Genomic DNA, 17453 nt, shown 5'->3' on the forward strand with positions numbered 1-17453 from the left:
ATTCTTTTTACGCCTTAACAAATATTTCTGCCTGGCCACTACTAATAAAACTAGGTCAATATTCAAATTAAATCGTTTTTTTAAATTACCACTTAAAAGTTTTCTTTATATTAAGTCAGTTTTATTGTTTTCTTATTTTAATCCAAACATACTTGCTCAGTTTAAAACATACAATGAGTGATAAAAATGAAACAGCTTTATAGTCAGATTCCCATATTTGACTACTGGTAACAAATATTCAAGACAATTAGATTTCTTAAATGCAAACTTTTTAACCCTTTCAATTCAAGATATTTCTCTCAAAAAATACACGCATACATGCACAGTAGATGAATTTTTAAAACTTTAAGAATAAAAGTGTTAAGTAGTGTTGTAGTTATTAGGTACTAGTACACATTTCTCTATATCCAATTCTTTACCATCTACTCCTATTGTCCATGAATATCTACTCATCATTCATGCATTCTTCCATTTTTTCAGGATCACTGAAAAGGAGCATAATTTGCACAATGTCTGGCCATGTTTTCTAGTATATAAAAGCCCCTGCCCTCCAGGACCTTTTAATTTAGTTAGGAAAACTAATTATAGTTATTAATAACTAAGAGAGTATATGATAAGACATATATTAAGAGAACACTTTCCTGACCACCACTATCCCCAAGTCTCAGATTATTTAGTTGTATCTTCTCAAGGAATATTTCTTTTTATCAAAGCACTTTTAGTGATTCGATGCTAGGCCTTCTTTAGTTTGATTATGTAATTGTATAATTCTTCCCAGTTGTCAGAAGGGGCTAACCAACATTTTTCCTGCATCTAACACAGTGCCCAACTCATAGTGGGTACTTAATAAATATTTATTAGTGTATGACTGAAATCTGAAATACAACATAGACACTCAGAGAACTGGAAGTGAACTTGGGGTTGGAATTGTCAAGGAAGGTCGTACTCCTTGGCTTTAGAAGAGAAGGTCATGGATAGGTGGAAAGAAGGAAGAGAGGCATTCACTGAGAGTGGTGTAAAACAAGATAAGATAACACAATATAAAATTAGCCATTTTAAAGTGAACAGTTCAGGGACACTTAGTACAGTCACAATGTTGTGCAACCACCAACTCAATCTAGTTCCCAAAATTTTTCATCACCTCAAAAGGAAATCCTGTACTCACTAAACCCTTGTGGAGCCCTCACTCCACATTTCCTCCCCTCCCCCCAGCCCCTGGCAGCCACCGGTCTGAATTCTGTCTCCATGTATTTGCCTATTCTGGATATTTCATAGAAATTGCAATCATATGATATATAACCTTTATGCCAGGCTTCTTTCACTTAGCATAATGTTTTCAAGGTTCTCTCATATTGTGGCATATATCAGTACTTCATTCCTTTTTAAGGCTGCATATTTCATTATGTGTATATACCACAATTTGTTTATCCATTCATCCATTGATGGACCTTTTGGCTGTTATGAATAATGCTGCTATGAAAATTCATATATGTGTATTTTTTTAGTATGTTTTTAATTCTTTAGGGTATATATCCAGGAGTGAAATTGCTGGATCATATTTTTATGACATTATAGTGCTTTTAGGACAAATTATGACCCAATATTTACTTGATATCCCAAGAAGAAATCATTTTATGAACATTAAAACTATATTCGGTTTGTTAAATTTTTGCATTCATGGGAAACATTTTCAAGTTTATAATTGTTTCATTCATAAATGTATCCCATTTTAATTTTTTTTCAGTATATGAGTTTAAAATAGAAGTTTACTTCTTGCTTTGTTTTAGCCCTTAGGTTTTTATCTTCTTAATACCCCAAATTAATCATCTATTAAGGTGATTCTTGACTTTGGAGTTGCTGGTTAGTTCCTTTTTGAGCCCTGATTCCATCGTTACCATATTTTTATTTACCCTCAACCCTGACATTTCTTCATAATATTCAGCAAGGTGGTAATCACAGGCATAGAAAATTTTATTCCATTCTTCTTGGATTCCTTCATTCAGTGAGATGTGTATTTTCCATTGTGTTCTTTTACTGCCGGTAGCCTGAAATAACAGCCCCATATACTGTTGCAAAAACCCATGCCATTCAAATTCTTCAATTGCAACAAACTTCAACTTACAGTTTTATGCTTCAATCTACGTTAAACCTTCCTTGGATTGGAAATATCTGGAAATCCTTTTCTGATGGAAACCCTACTAATTAGTGAAACATGGAGATAACAAATAATGAAACTCTATTTAATAAATGATTTATTTCTTCCCATCCTGACTTCCATGATCATTTCAGAGATCAGAGATTTAGTGCCAATGAAAAGTACTGAGAAATTTTACTTCTAATGTAATAAAAAAATCACGTTTAATGTTGAGCAAAACTCGGATTAACACAGACATTCTTTGTAAATAAAAACTCACCAAACTCTTGTAGACAACGGGATTCTCTCAGCCTTTGGTGCCTGGGCAGAGTTTACATAAAGCAAGGAGGCTCTGTGCAGCGGACACCTTTTGTTTTCATCTGCCCAACGTTCATTACTCATTCTTTTGCTGATAGCACACTCATTTTACTCTGGGGAACCAGCCACTGAAATGGGATAGTGTCTTGGGGGGACAATATATCAAAGTACTCTACATTTCATGGCTGAGAGGTAGGGATGTGACCCAAATTTTGTGAATCAAATTTCTTTCCCAGAAATGTAATCCTTGAGCAGAACAACAAACAAATCTGGAATTGATTTTAGGAGGCCCTGAAGAAAGTCTCCGTTAGATCCTGCCACTCAGATCACCAGACCTGACTGATTGAGCTTTTCTTTTAGTTTTGTTAGCAACTAACTCTGCATCATCCTTCCAATAGTTGTATTCACACGTGGAGGAGCTATCCCAAATCCTACAGCTATCCCATAGAACATAGCCGGGGAGGAAGAAGAACTCATCAAAATAAAAAGTCCTAGGGAAAACAGGATAAATGTGTATTTAAGAAATAGTTCATAAGGAAGTATGAAGGATAGGACTACTCAGCAACCACATGGCCAGTACTAGATTGGTTCGTATATCTAATAGCAAGCACTCAAAAGATTAGAGTCTGACACTAATCCAAAATATTTCAGTGAAGAGTGGCAAATTCTATGCTGTCATTTCTTTCAGCTATTTCTTTTTTCTGGCATCTAATGTAAATACATCTAAGTTATTCTCAAAAGTGAACCCTCTTTCTTGTTCTTCTCTTTATTGCACACTACAAAACAGTGGTTCACAGAGTAAGGACTCAGGATCAGCAACCTTTAGGAACTTGTTAGAAAATCAAATCCCCACTTCTCTATTTCAGAGACTCTGTGGGTAGGGCCCAGCCATCTGGGTTTTAGCAAGCCCTCCAGGTGAATCAGATGCCCGCTAACATTAAAGAAACACTGACTGAATATCATGCCAGAGGTTGATGGACACTTGCAAGTCTAATATCCTGTGTCAGTGCCCAAGAAGACTCATGGGCCTTCATATGCTGAGAGAAAACTCTGATTTGGGGGGAACATCCCAACATCTCCTAATGTTTCCTGCACTATGATGAATTTCTTAAAAGTCCTTCAGGAAGATGTGGTCTCTAGATCAGACATTCTACTTTCTCTGCCATGGTCTGCCATTGAACTCTACTTCCAACAAACTCTACACCATGCAAAGCAAAAGAGAAATAAATAAAACAACACCAAAGCAATGGAAATCTTTATTTGAAATGTTATACCAAGAAAACAACAACAAGGAGAGGGGGTTGACATCAAAGGGAATGATTGGGTTAAAGCCAATAAAAACAACTGATGTGTAGTAAGCAGAGGCAGTTATAGAAGGAAGGAGAAACCGGATCCCGTGGAAGGGATTAAAGGACTGGGGAGAAGCAGTTTGTAAACTGAGAAAGTGAGTCCTCAGTGGCACAGGCCTACTTTTCTCCTTCATTAGACTGGAATTGCCCATTAGTGGGACTCACCTGTGATTAAAAACCAGCAACAGCAAAACAGTAAAATACTGGATGTGCCAGCTTTAAAACAAGTTCAGACTGTTTCTAAGCTTGTTCATGGTTTCAAAATGTTGATTAGAATGCTGCTGCTGCTGCTGATGTTAATCAGTGAGGTTGGAAACTTCCAGATCTTCTTGAATGTGAATCCCCAATTTTGGGAGTGGAGGAGATGTTTTTCATTTTCTCACGGAGTTGAGATGTATGTGGCAAGATACACTGACTTTGCTATCATTTAAGTTGGCACTGTTAAGAGTGGGGTCCTTGAAAGCTGTCAGGGGAGGGAGCTGTCATGAACATCGGAGTACAGCAGTGTCGTAGACAAGGTGGTGAGCACTAATGATGGAAGGGTTACACACTTCTTGCATTTTAGTCCTGGCTCTATTCACTACAAGTCAGGCATTCTTAATTATTTCAAAGTAAAATTTTAGGCTGAATAAATAATGTAAAAAGCAAATTGCAGACAGTAAATTTAATCATAACTCACTGTTTAGCTCAGTGCAATATTTTATTTATGGCATTACAGTTACTTATCTTGTTTATATTGAAGCAAATGAGGATCTCCTTGGATCGGGAGAGTACTAGAGTGGGCAGGATGCAATTACTTTAAAAATACAAGTGTTGAAACTTGACTGTCTTGTCCTGTGCAGATATTACTATGTTATTATGCTACTATTTTCTCATTACTAGAATTACAGCATATATATTTTCAGAAGCACATAGTAAATATTGGCCTTTCCTTTTAAATATTTGAGTAGGCTAAGGGTCTCTACTATGATTACATAGGTCAAATATAATGCATTAAAAAATTGAATGGCTTTCCAAGTTATCGTGTATATCATCTCCAGTAAGTTTCAGCTTTTAAAATTCCATTCTAGTCTTGTATAATTATCACTTTATATTAGAACATCTTCATTCTAATATATGTAAAATGTGGTCACAGCTTCCTGAGATGTCATAATTCATCAAATCTGTTTTCCCCTATATCTCATCTCCACATCCTTTCTGAACTGTACACTGTAATTTTTAGATTGCCAAGTATGATCTATCAAAACTAGAACTTGGGTGTGGTGCTTAGAAACTTTTAGATATTCCAATAAAATAGTAATCTGATGTCTATGGAAAACTGGATAATTTTCTATTGATATTTTATGGTATTTTGGAACCTCTTAATATATGAGTATATACCAGGGGAGGAGAGAAATTGAAATGCATTATATTTTGTCAAGCTATTACCGCACAAAGTGGGAGTTCTCTGCCTAATGTGCATTAAAAAAAAAAAAAAAACAATTATTATGGCATCAGCTTTTGAGAAAGAAGAGGCTTTATTGTGAGGTTGACCAGCAAGGAAACAGGAGGCAACACTCTCAAATCTGTCTCCCCCGTTCAGGGTTTGGGGTGAAATTTTAAACGTTAGAGGAAGTGGTCGGGTACACACAAATCCTGGTGGGGCAGGTTTCAATTGGAGGGCTTTAAACAGTTATGGTATGATGTGGAAGGGGCTTTCACACCGGGGCTTCCTAGACAAGAGAACCCTCGCTGCTGATAAGAGTCTGACTTTCAAGTTGTATTCATGTTCCTGTCCTTTGGTTCCATTGGATGGAGAATCTTTTGTTCTGGTGCCATTTCAAGTCAAGATGTCCTCCTCTGTGCATGCTCTGGCTACATGACTTGCGAATTTTTGACGCTCCTGAGAAATCTTCTGTTGATAAGGTGGGGTCACTTTGAACTGGTCCTAGAGGGCCTGTGGTCACAAAGCTAGTCTCATAAATCAAATGATTTTAGAAGACAGGGAGTAAGAACAGGAGTATTGAGGAAATATAAGATACAATTGCAAAAGCGAGAAGAAAACTGATGGGAGAATAATTAAGAGTGAATTGGTGGAGATTTGTGAATAATTACAAGGCATGTTAAGGGACAGATGAATGTGGTATTCATTGGAAAGGATTAAGAATTAAGACAGTAAAAATACTAGAAACAGAAAGTGTGGACACAGACTGTTTCTTTTTGATGTACTGCTATATCAATATATCATCTAATGTATTCATCTATATTTTCAGACTAGTTGACTACCCTCTGCTATGATCAATATGTAAATAAGTGTTTTACCTCAGTCAGAGAAAGTGCATTTTTACAGAGAGAAGGAATTTGTCAGCCTTCTGAAAAGTGAATATCCTGGAAAACCACTGTTCTTATTTTCTGGATGGAATTGGTACCAGATCAGTATTTTCAGATAGGCTCTAGGATGATGGCATTTATTTCCCTTTGCTCTCTTTCCTGTGAGTTTTATCATTCAGGACTATCCATAAGTTTTTTATCCAAGGCCAGGACAAAGGACTAGAGAAATGGAAGGTGAAGCTCCTGTGTAGGTGCCTCTGACAAGCACTGTTGTCTGCATCACTCTCGAGTGGTTCTGTCTTGTTCCCTGCACGCCTCTGCACCTGATAGGCTTGAACATCACTCACAGACACAATATCTTGTCCACTTAGCTTTACGTTTACTTCATTTGGTTGTTGCCACCCTTCCTCCCCCTTCCCAAAGCAACAATGAAGAAATATTTTATATCAATAGGCAAATATGTAAAAGGTTATTTGAAATAAATAATATGGGTTTAAGGTTTTATGTTTCAGCTCAGTTCTAAATGCTTTATGATCTCTAAACTATGGAGAGAATGTTGACTGTTTCATAGCGAACATTTTAAGCTCAAAGTTCAGAGAGAGTAGTAAAGTGCTATGTATGTGTTAAAAACTCTCTGAATTCTTGCTGACTGAGACCGGGCAAAGATGTGTCTGCAGAGCTGTTATTTTACCTGCTACAATCCAACTTGGGTTGTCCCTTTTAATTTCAATTTTTTCATCCTCCTTTCCAATCTATTATACTCTTTCTGTCTCCTAGGTGACTATTTATTGACCCTTAATCCTAACTTACTACATTTACTTTGGTGATCAATTTTTGGAAGGATCCTTATAGGGTCCCAGACGCTGAAGGAGAAATGATACCAATAAAATGTAAATGAGAGAGAAAGCAAGTAAGCAAGCAAACTTTAGAACTTATCTAAATGGAGCTCACTGTTTTAAGATTGCCTGGAATTGCTGTCCCCTGTTTAAGATTCACTAGTAATTTTACACCTTTATTGAATATTCTTTGAAGAAGTAGTAAGTCCTGTCCTTTGCCAGAGATGCTTTATTTAAATAAATCCTCTGGAGAAAAACTCAAGAGGAAAAGCCGCTGAGTTTACTTAATATAAAAAAAGTTGCTCTTTTTTTTCTTTAGTGTTTCCTTGCTAGCATTGCTTGTTGATTAAAATGCTGTCAAAGTTCTAGTGATTCTATCAAGACCACACTCTGCCTTTTTACTGCAGAGGCAAATGTTACCCTCTCCAGAGGTTTCTCTAGCAAAGCATTTTCTCCTTTTCAGCTCTTAGCATTGCCAGAGGTGCAATTAAATGGTCACTTCACCTTCTTCTAATTTTTGAGGCATGTTATTTTCATTGTTTTTCTTGTTTGAGCAGTTACGGTCTCCATATGCTCGTTATGTAAGATTGCTCTTAAAACCCAGGTGAGAGATGCAAGCTGGTGGGGAAGAAAATCACCAGTGGCCTCCCATTTATCTCATTTTAGCCATCAAAGGTAAATTCAGTTGGGCAAATGTGTTTCTAAGCATCTTTCAGTGATCAGGCAATATTTCTGTATAGTTCCTCAACAGCGTGAACCTTACAGGTATAAGGTTCTGTATCTGTAGAACCTTAATAGCTTTGGGCTATTGAGATAGTAGTTTTTAGATAAGGTACAGCCAATAAGCAGATGAATTAGAAGCTGAGGTGTGGTGCAATAAATATAGGTAGAAACTAGGCTTTTTGTGTGGCGTGGGGGAGAATGTAAGGATTTCTTCCTGATGAATATAAACAAAAACAATTTCAAGGAAAATGAGAATTTAATCATTTAAATAACTTTTAGTAAGCCATCCAATTGAACTGAATTTATTTTTCCTAATGTTTTTCTTAGAGAAATCCCAAATATCCTGTTTCTTGAGAATCTGGGATATGTACAGTGGAAAATGCAAATATGCCATTATTGCAGAAAGAATTGTAGAAATAAAACTTCTAGAATGTGCATACTTTTGGGTCTGGTTTTTAAAACTGTCTTATGAAAATGGTATATTTCTAATGAGCAACTTTAATAGGAAACAGGGAAATTGGCTTTATGGGAGAAGGTCTATCTCATCCAATTAGAATTATGAAACTTTCCAGTTATGTTTGTTCAAAGTGTTTTGTTTGGTTTTGTTTGCCTGTTTTTTGTCAGAAAGTGTGGAAAGTTAGAAAGTGTGGAAAGTTGGCGGTGTTGTCCCCAGGACTAAGAGTATGTGAAGGCTAATACCCTTTGTTTTAAATGACCTCATGTAAAAGTTAACACTTGTGTTAGGAAAGTCTGGAGTAAATCAGTACATTTGTGAGATTTCAGGTTAGTATCTGATGATCTCCGTCAGAAAGTGTGTAGAGGAGACAAATAACACATTACCTTTCGTCTTTCGTCCTACTTGCATTGGAGAGAAAAAAACTTTTGTTCTATTAATTCCAGAAAGATATGTGATAGATTTTCTTTTACGTCTGATAAAGAATGCAAAAATAAGTGTATTTATTAGTAAGCCAAGTTAAATTAGTGAAAAGTCAAATTAGTGTAAAAGTTGACAAATTGCTCATTTCCCTGATTTTATATTCCAAGTTCATATGTGATATGTATTATGCCAGTTGTTGATAGATTTCAGCCCATCCCATTTTCAGCAAATCTAGTGGTACTTGATTCCATTTTATTTTGGGTCTGCAAATTTTCCCTCATATTCTTAAAATCCATTGCAGGCATTTCCAGTGACTAAGGAGATATCTGTCAGTGATAGTGGAATTGATTGATTTCAAAGCTTCTTGTTGCTATTATAGAATTTGGCAAAGAGAGGACTCATGGCAGCAATAGATGTTTCTGGGAACCTTCTATGAGACCAGTGGGAACCTTATCAGTATTTTTGGTGGTTCCCTCTCACATCACCCCCTTTTTCTTTTTTGTCTGAACTGAATACTAACATAGCTATGGTATAAATTGCTACCTATCCTGAAAGTACAAGACTTGACTAATAATGAGGATTTTTAAGCTGAGGTTGCAAAGAGTCAAACTTCCTCTTCTATTAGATGACAACTAGTTTATCACTAGGTACTTAATAATAAGTTATCGGCAAATTTTTCTTTATTCTCATTTTTTTTCTAAGTTTGTGGAATCTTTTCAATTCTTTAAGAATGTAGCTATTGAATAAAAAAAAATATAGACTGAAGTTTCAGAAAGCAAATCTGGATAACCATTTTTTTTCTATACTCATCCTTGTACACCCCTGAAAGCTTATAAATAGTTTGTGGATGCATCTTAGAAGGATAAAAAACAGAATTTTTTTGTAAAAATATTTAGCAAGAGAATAAGTGTACATGGGGAAAAAATGAAGAAAACAAAACATCTTAGTCTTAACCTAAATTTTCAACTTTGTTAAAAATTAGTTCTTCATATACATCTTATACTAATGATAAAAAATTTCCTGAGTTAAGTCATCTTTACAGAAATCTGTCATACTCTGCCAACATTATGCTTTTACATTTAGCTATTTTCACAGTTCAGGTATTTAAAACAGGGAAGAGGAAGATAATTTAGGGAAACATATGTGTTCATAAAACCAATAATGATGTATATTTGATTTATATTTAGATATCAACATTTTAGTAAGAAAACTGATTGGAAAGGAAAATGGATGACAAGGTCAGGATGAATATAATATCAGTAAAAGGAAATATATAAAGATAACTATTCTGGTGAAAGCAGATAAAAAGGAAAAAGAAAACTTTGATGTATTCTCTCAGACTCTTTTTTTAAAGATTGTATTTGAAGATTGCATCTTTTGTGGTATATTTTCTATGTATTTCTGAATCTAATGGATTAGTGTCCCTGACAGAGAAACATGGTTTTCCAGTTATTGGTCTCATTTTATTTCTGGGCTATTGAGAAAAGAGCCATTGTGTACAGCTGGGAAGGTTGTGCACTGCACCACTCCAGATGCGGGAGGCACGACAACTGCAAATGATGGCCCTGGATCATGTTGGGGAGGAAAAATGTTTCCTCTACTCTTCTAGGTTCTTCTGGCTGGTGTAAGAATTAAATTGACATGAGACAGATTAACAGGAGAAAATCAAATTTAATTTTGTATGTGTGGGGGCTCCATGAGAACATAAGGCCAGCCAATAATCAGGCAATTGAGGCTTATGTGACATTTTTGAGCTAAAGAGAATGGGGTATGGGTCTGGGACTTCAAAGTGGAGGAAGACAATTCAAAGAAAGTTAAAAAGAGCAAATGGTTGGTAAACAAATGTATGCTGTTCCTGCAGAGAAGCCTTTCTTATGTAAAACAAAGTTATATTTGGTGATAACTCCCTTCTTGGTGCAGGCTCCCTATCTAAATTCTTTTGGGTAGCTAAGGGGGAGATAAAAAGAAAAACTTATTAAGTCTTCTGTTTCTTAAAAGTAATCAGCCTAAAATAATCCTCATGCCAAAGAGCAACATTTTGAGGTGGCAAATTTTGCTCCCCTATAATTGCTACTTTTGTTCAGTGGAATAAGCAGACGCTCATAATGTATGTATAATTTTATGTTGCTGACCAAGCGGCTGAATAAAAAGAATAGTGGGAGAACAATCCTTAGACCCTGTATTTTCATTCTCACACTTCCTAATTCCCCATTCTTATTTCATGTCTTCTGGTAGGTTGAATAATAGGTGATCTTGCTGATCTCTTAATATTTCCCCTCCGTCTCTCTCTTTCTCATTCTCTTTCTCCCTCTCCCCCCCATCTTCCTTTCCCCCTTCACTCTCTTTCTCACTCACACACACACAGACACACACTCACAGCTGTTTTGAAATATCCCCAAGTTCCTAGTAAAATGTTGTATGATCTGATAAAGACCACCTTTGTGAAGCTATTGATTTGGGTGGGTTTTCTGGGTGGTCTCCTAGAATGAATATGGAAGTAAGTTATATCTGAAATTCCCTTTGCTGTAACTAAGGGAAATATCTCCTGATCTCAGGCAGCAATTAATTTAATTCACTTTTTTGGGTTAAAATCACAGGTGATTATATTGCTACCCAATGTTAAAATATAAAAATAAAGTTAGAAAGAGAACTTTAGAAAAGATTTCTCCTGAACTGCTGAAGGAAACCTGATTCACCCTCAATATCTGAAATAAAGCAGGGGGTAGTTGACATTTTTACTCTGAATGTGTAAGAGCAATGGCTGTGTTTCATGCCCTAGGATTCTAGGAATGTGAGCTGTTAATATTCCTGCAAGTGGTATTCCTGCCAATTCTTTATGACTTCAAGGTACAACTTTTGCAAGCATCATTTTTATTGATATATTTTAAACAATAATGTTTTCATGTGTTGCCCCTTTTTATTTTAACCAATTCTTATTTATACATAATATTGAAAAATAGCTGAAAGTAATAAAAGTCACAAGGGAATAGTAGTAAAAGGATACTTTTATAAAATAGGGTTTTTGTATGTTGTTATTGCCTAAAATTATTTGGCTACATTTCCCAGGAACAAACTGTCATGACTTGGGTTAAGGTGCCTTTCTTTACCTTTAGAACACAGTGTATTTGTGTACATGTATGCCAAAAGGAAAAATTATTTCAAGTGTAACTATTTTTAACGTTGTTAGTGTCCTTTTCTAGTATCTCTTAGATTGGTAAGTTGTATGGTCTTGTTAGAGAACTGAAACTTATCTGGGAAGACGATCGAAGTGATTTTGTGTTAATAACATAGCTGTCCTTTCTCCAGATGTGTATATTTTTGACCCTGGGGGCTGAAATCCTAAAAGAGAGAGTATCAAGATGTAATGCCATTTCAAAGCTAACTACATTTGCTCTTCATTTTACGTTATGGTTAAGAGGCCTTCTGAATTGATGAATTTTATTTGCTCAATAAACTGTCTCAGTAGCATATTGTAAGGAAGCCTGATAGATTGTAAATGTATGCTATAGAGCAAATATACCCAGTTCCCACCTTTCCTGAGTTGTTCCTCATTTTAGTGGGCATTGCGTGCTTTACCAAATATCCCTTAACTGTTTTGTCATTGGCTCCTTTGTATTCATCACTTGCCTTTATGTTTTGGCCAGCTGATTTACCTTCTTTTCCCCTGTTCAATACCGCAAAAAAGGCATATCTTGGCTTATTGCCCCCTGAAATACACTGTATGGCTAATACTTCTCTATGATCAAATTTTTCCCAGATATCTGAAAAGAAATGCCAATGAGGATTCTGGCAAGAAACATTCTAAAACAGACTTTCAGTGTTTTAAGTGTTTAAAGCCAAATCTGGAAAATAGTTTTAACTCCATGTTCACTAGATCTTAAATTATTTTTTATTATTTGAATTTCCTCATTAGATCTAGAAAACAATCTAACCCAATCAATCAAACCTTTTTCAAGCTGTCAGTACAAATTATTTCTTCTCTAAGGTTTAAGGGAAATTTTCAGCTAGATGAAGGAGACTAACAAACCAACAAAGTTCTTAAGGTCTAATGTGAAAAACTAGTAACAGCCAATATGTTTTCAGAATGGAATGGAGAAAAAAGAATTAAGATCTGACTACTTATGCTTCTGACCATTATACGTTAACAGGGACCTCATAAACTCTCCTATCTTAAGCAACTAGAAACTGGACAAAAGTATATAAAACAATATTATCCAGGCTTTGGACAAAGGCAGCACAGGACTATGATAGCTGAGGGAAGGATAATAAAAGAGGAGTCCTGTTGTTGTGCCAGCTTACTTCCCGAAGGTGGTATCCAGATCACAGAGCAGGGAGGGGAACCCAAATAGAGTCCAGCAGTTGTGCTGAGTTATAGAGAGTGAAATCAAAGTTCAGGAAAGATTAGAGGTCTAAAATTTTTCAGAGTACCAGAAGGGAATGAAGTACAGAGAGAGAGAGAGAGAAAATGAATGAGAGAGAGAAAGAATGAGAGAATGCGAATGAACACTGGACCTCACAGTGGCGTCTCCCCCAGGGTTTGGTAGAGGACCTAACTGTACGTGTATGAGAGGAAACAAGCAAAGACCTAGGAAAGAAGCACCAGACAGGAGTATGACAAATAACCCTAGAATTCACACAAGTTTGAGAAGACTTTGTATTCTCCCCAGCTAGAGTGAAGAGATCGCTTAATACAGGAGGCATTTGTTAGAGTTCAGAAAAGTGTATTTCTACAGGACTCATATTAAAATTAGCCCTAGACAACAAGCTGTTCCCTACCTTCTTTAACATAGCTTATAAGAAAGTCTCGAAAGTAACTTGATTGTCTGCCATTACGAAGTCATACACTATTTGAAATCCAGCAAACAACAATGTGTAATTCAAAATGTCTACCATCCAGAAAAAAATTACCAGGCATGTAAAAAGCAGCATAATATGACTCATATCCAGGAAGAAAAAAAATCGATTAATAGAAACATACCCCAAAATAACAGAGATGATAAAATTAGTGGACAAGAATATTAAACTGTTATAAATATGCCCCATAAATTTAAGGAGGTAGAAGAAAATCTAAATATGATGAGAAGAGAAATGGTAGATATAAAAGATACCAAATGGAACTTCTAGAGATGAAAAATGCATTATCTGAAATAAAATATACTACATAGGATTAACAATAGATTAAACACCATAGAAGTAAACATTGGTGAACTTGAAAGCATAGCAGTAGCAGTTAATTAAATGCAAAATGAAGAGCCAAGAGTTAAAAAGACTTAAAGAGGGGCTGGCCCCGTAGCCGAGTGGTTAAGTTCACGCACTCCGCTGCAGGCGGCCCAGTGTTTCGTGGGTTCGAATCCTGGGTGCGGATATGGCACTGCTCATCAAACCACGCTGAGGCAGCGTCCCACATGCCACAACTAGAAGGACCCACAACAAAGAATATACAACTATGTACTGGGGGGCTTTGGGGAGAAAAAGGAAAAAAATAAAATCTTTAAAAAAAGAAAACACTTAAAGAATAAACAGAACATTAGTAATCTGTGGTAAAAGAGAAAATGATCCAGCTTGTGTGTAATTGGAGTCCCAGAAAGAAAAGGGGAGGCAGGCAAATATTTTTAGAAATAAAAATTGTCCCAAATTTAACAAAATGATAAAGACCAATGAACACTGAACAGGAGAAACATAACGAAAGTCAAATTGCTAAAAAATGAGTCAAAAGAGAAAAATTGTAACAAAAGCTCGACAAAATAGATACAAAACATAGGAAAAAAGATCAGATTTACAACAGACTTCTCCATAGAAACTGTGCAAGTTAAAAATAATAGAGTGGACTCTTTAAAGTACTGAAGACGGAAAATTGTTAACTTAGAATTCTGTACTCAGAAAAAATTCATTTCAAAAATTGAGGTTAATAAATTCTCTTTCAGTCAAACAAAAGCTGAGCTGGTTAATCACCAGTAAGTCTGGAGTAAAGTAAATGTTATGGGAGGTTGTTCAGGGAGAAGGAAAATGACACCAGATGGGAATTTCCATCTATACAAAGGAAGGGAGATACGAAATAGTAAATTTGAGAAATAGTTACCAGAAATAGAAATTATGTGGATAAATATAAAATGTGTTTTATTCATTTTTATTTTTCTTTAAAAAGTAATTGACAGTTTAGAACAAAATAATAATGTGCTATTTTAATGTATATTGAAGAAAATATATGACACTAATAGCACAAAAACGTGAGGGGAACATGAAAATAAAATATTATGAGGTTTGTACATTATACAATCATGTGTCACTTAACCACAGGGATACATTGTAAGAAATGGGTTGTTAGGAGATTTCATCATGCGAACGTCCTACAGTGCACTTACACAAACCTGGATGGTGTAGCCTACTACACACCGATGCTATATGGTACTAATCTTCTGGAACTACTGTCATATATGTGGTCTATCATTGACTGAAACGTCATATGCGGCACATGACTGTGTATAAAGTAGTTTAATATTATTTGAAGATATACTGTAATAAGTTAATGATTTAAATGCTAAATTATAGAACAACCATTAAAAAATGTTGATACAACACTATCTATAATTAAACAAATAGTACAGATAAAAGGGAATCAAACAAATTTAATTGATCCAATGGAGGTAGGAAAGGGGAAAAAGAATAAAGAACAAATAGGAAACTAACGGTAAGATGAAGCTGGCAGTCTTAAACCAATCATATCAATAATTACATTAATCTGAAATGATCTAAATACTCCAATTAAAAGGCACAGATTGTAAGAGAGAATAAAAGATCAAGATGAAATTTAGCCAGGTTGGAATTTTCTTATTGCCTGAAACTCTACCTTGCCTTTGGAAGACAGTGTGTTTCAGGAGTCATTGCCACTTTTCCTGTTCCATTTGATGGGAAAAAATAAGTAATTTGTCGCATTTTAATTTTCAGGATTTTTCCCCAGAGTTCAATTCTGTTAACCCTTGTGATCTGGACCAAACTCTTCAATTGTGCTTCTTGACCTTACCGAATAATTCTCAAGGCTGTTATGGTTCTTATAACACTAGTAGCTAACATTCATTGAGCATTTACTATGTGGCAGATTCTGTTCTAATGACTTCCTACATTTATTTCCTTTAATTCTCACAGCTACTTTCTGAAGGAAGTACAGTTATTTTTTTTTCCATCTTACCGATAGTGAAACTGAGACACAGCAACTTCCAAATTCACGCCACTAGTAAATGAGGAAGCAGAGATTTGACTACAGGCAGTCTACCTTTAGAGTCCATTTCCTCAACCGTCAAACTGCAAATCCTCTAAAATACAGATCTTAAATTTTAGTGTATAGAAGAATCAATTTATTTAAATTCAGTTCTCAGACCTCTCCCACTCCCATATGATTCTTATTTGGTGGGTTTGGGATGAATCCAGTAACCTATATTTTTAGCAAGCCCTCAAGGTGGGGGTTTGTTGAACTCAGTTTGAGAAACCCCATTTTCTGTGACTTTAAGCTAGTTACTTAATTTGTCAGGGCCTTTGTCTCCTATTCAAAGGTGATATCCTTTTAGGATGAAATGAGATGACAGCTCCTGGCACATGGTAAATCCTCTATAGTAAGTAAACTTGTTTTTGTTGCTCTTGGTGGTAGATGTTATTTCATGGAATCAGTCAACTGTGGCAATTACTTTGAACCCTATCCTTCAGTTGTAGTGAAATTATATTGTCTAATGAACAAAAGTCATTTCAAAGTGGAAAGACATCTTACTGAATGTGAACACTTTTTTCAGTTTGATTGTATCAGGAATCACAGTGTGTTCTGCTCCAACATCTGTTCCTAAAATACTAATTAGCTCACTTGTAATTGGTAAATATAGTTATGTTGGTATAATGTAGAAGTTGTGCAGCTTTATATGTGATTTATCCTGAGCCAGGGGTGGCAGAATCGTCACAGTATGATTATAGCCTTGATTGGGAAGAGAAGCTCTCAGCTTTGATGCTGTATAGTCAACAGGAGCCCTTTTGGCTCAGTTTGAAGAAAATTTAAAAAAACAAATGTCTGTAACTGGGGCATACCCTTGTCTTGTGTGGGTCTTCAATATTTGTAGATTTCACTGCCTCCTGTGCACGTTTCAATGGCGAGCCTATTGGCTCAGAGTTTGCCTTCCAACTGGATTTGTTCCACCAATTCTAATTAAAGTATTGCCAGGACTTCTACTCAATTGTTTTTTGTTTTTGTTTTCATTTTAGCTCTGGGCTAAGCTCCTTACTTGGGTGGTCCAAATTATCTTCTGAGATACCAATATTATTTTTGCTAGTGATCTGCTCCCAAAGTGGCATATATTTTGAGTGGTCTTCCCAGAACCTGTTCTCCCCACATGTCCTATTATTTTAGGTATGCCATTTTGTTTGCAATGTGAGCATTACAGGATGTATATATCTTCTCATATAGTTGAAACCCCGTTTTGGGAACATGAACACCTCCAGCTCTGCAATACTGATAGTTTCTGGAAGGGAAAGTGTAAGTGGTTTGTAAATTATAAAGTAACTTCCTCAGAGTGATCATTTCATTTCTTTATCACCACTAGTGTTGTATTTGTTTCCTATTATCCCATTGTGTAAAGCCCACTTGGGTTACTTCTTTTAAAAGTTGGCAAGATTTCTAACTCGTATTTGAATTTTTTCTATGCTTATATCAGAAACATATAAATTTAACTTTACTTATTGGCTCTTTTATCTGTAAATTACTCCTTCTCACCTAAAAGAACATAACAATTTATAGAGCTGGAAATAGTAGACAAGGAAAATCATTTCTTTCCTATAGAGAGAGACTTTCTACAATAATGGTTAGGATTCTCATAATTGCCTCCATTTATTGAATGTCCACTAAATGTCCACTCATTTTTCTAGGATCA

At 35.6% G+C, this 17453-nt stretch overlaps 1 protein-coding gene across 9 annotated transcripts in view; it reads left to right on the plus strand.

Moving 5' to 3' along the window:
- NAV3 (neuron navigator 3) overlaps positions 1–17453 on the plus strand; it is a 776877-nt gene that overhangs the window by 406608 nt on the left and 352816 nt on the right. The window lies entirely within an intron of this gene.

This window comes from Equus caballus, chromosome 28 (genome assembly GCF_041296265.1).
Source record: "Equus caballus isolate H_3958 breed thoroughbred chromosome 28, TB-T2T, whole genome shotgun sequence".
Classification (NCBI taxonomy): Eukaryota; Metazoa; Chordata; class Mammalia; order Perissodactyla; family Equidae; genus Equus; species Equus caballus.